This window comes from Mandrillus leucophaeus, unplaced genomic scaffold (genome assembly GCF_000951045.1).
Source record: "Mandrillus leucophaeus isolate KB7577 unplaced genomic scaffold, Mleu.le_1.0 Scaffold276, whole genome shotgun sequence".
Lineage (NCBI taxonomy): Eukaryota > Metazoa > Chordata > Mammalia > Primates > Cercopithecidae > Mandrillus > Mandrillus leucophaeus.
This window is the reverse complement of record NW_012102876.1, coordinates 377552-378083: the sequence shown is the minus strand read 5'-3', so window position 1 is coordinate 378083 and position 532 is coordinate 377552. Positions and strand designations below refer to the sequence as shown.

Here is a 532-nt window from a genome sequence, read left to right as displayed (position 1 = left end):
TGGACTCCTCAGAGTCCATGTACTTCATCACTATGTTTCTTACTTTCTGTTCCAAAAATTTGAAAAGTATCATCTAAAAGCTCAGGATCAAAATGAATTTTAAAAGGATTTATAATAATACAAAGATCATTGCTTTATTTTTTAATTTAGAAAAGAGCAGGATAAAGCTTCGCAAATTTTGACATTTGTTTTTCTACCAAATATTAATACCAAAGAAACATCAATCACATATAATTTGGGATGGAATCCTAATCTACTAATGAGTATTTCACATTCTAATTTTCATTCATTTGGCCAGGCACGGTGGCTCCTGCCTGTAATCACAGTGCTTTGGGAGGCTGAGGCAGGCAAATTGCTTGAGCTCAGAAGTTTGAGACCAGCCTGGGCAACATGGTGAAAGCCCGCCTCTACAAAAAATACAAAAATTAGCCAGACATGGTGGCACATGCCTGTAGTCCCAGCTACTCAGGAGGCTGAGTTGGGAGGATGGCTTGAGCCTGGGAAGTGGAGGTTGCAGTGAGCCAAGATTGTA

At 39.3% G+C, this 532-nt stretch overlaps 1 protein-coding gene across 1 annotated transcript in view; it reads right to left on the bottom strand.

The window, feature by feature from the left end:
• NOX4 (NADPH oxidase 4) overlaps nt 1-532 on the bottom strand; it is a 176353-nt gene that overhangs the window by 115349 nt on the left and 60472 nt on the right. The window lies entirely within an intron of this gene.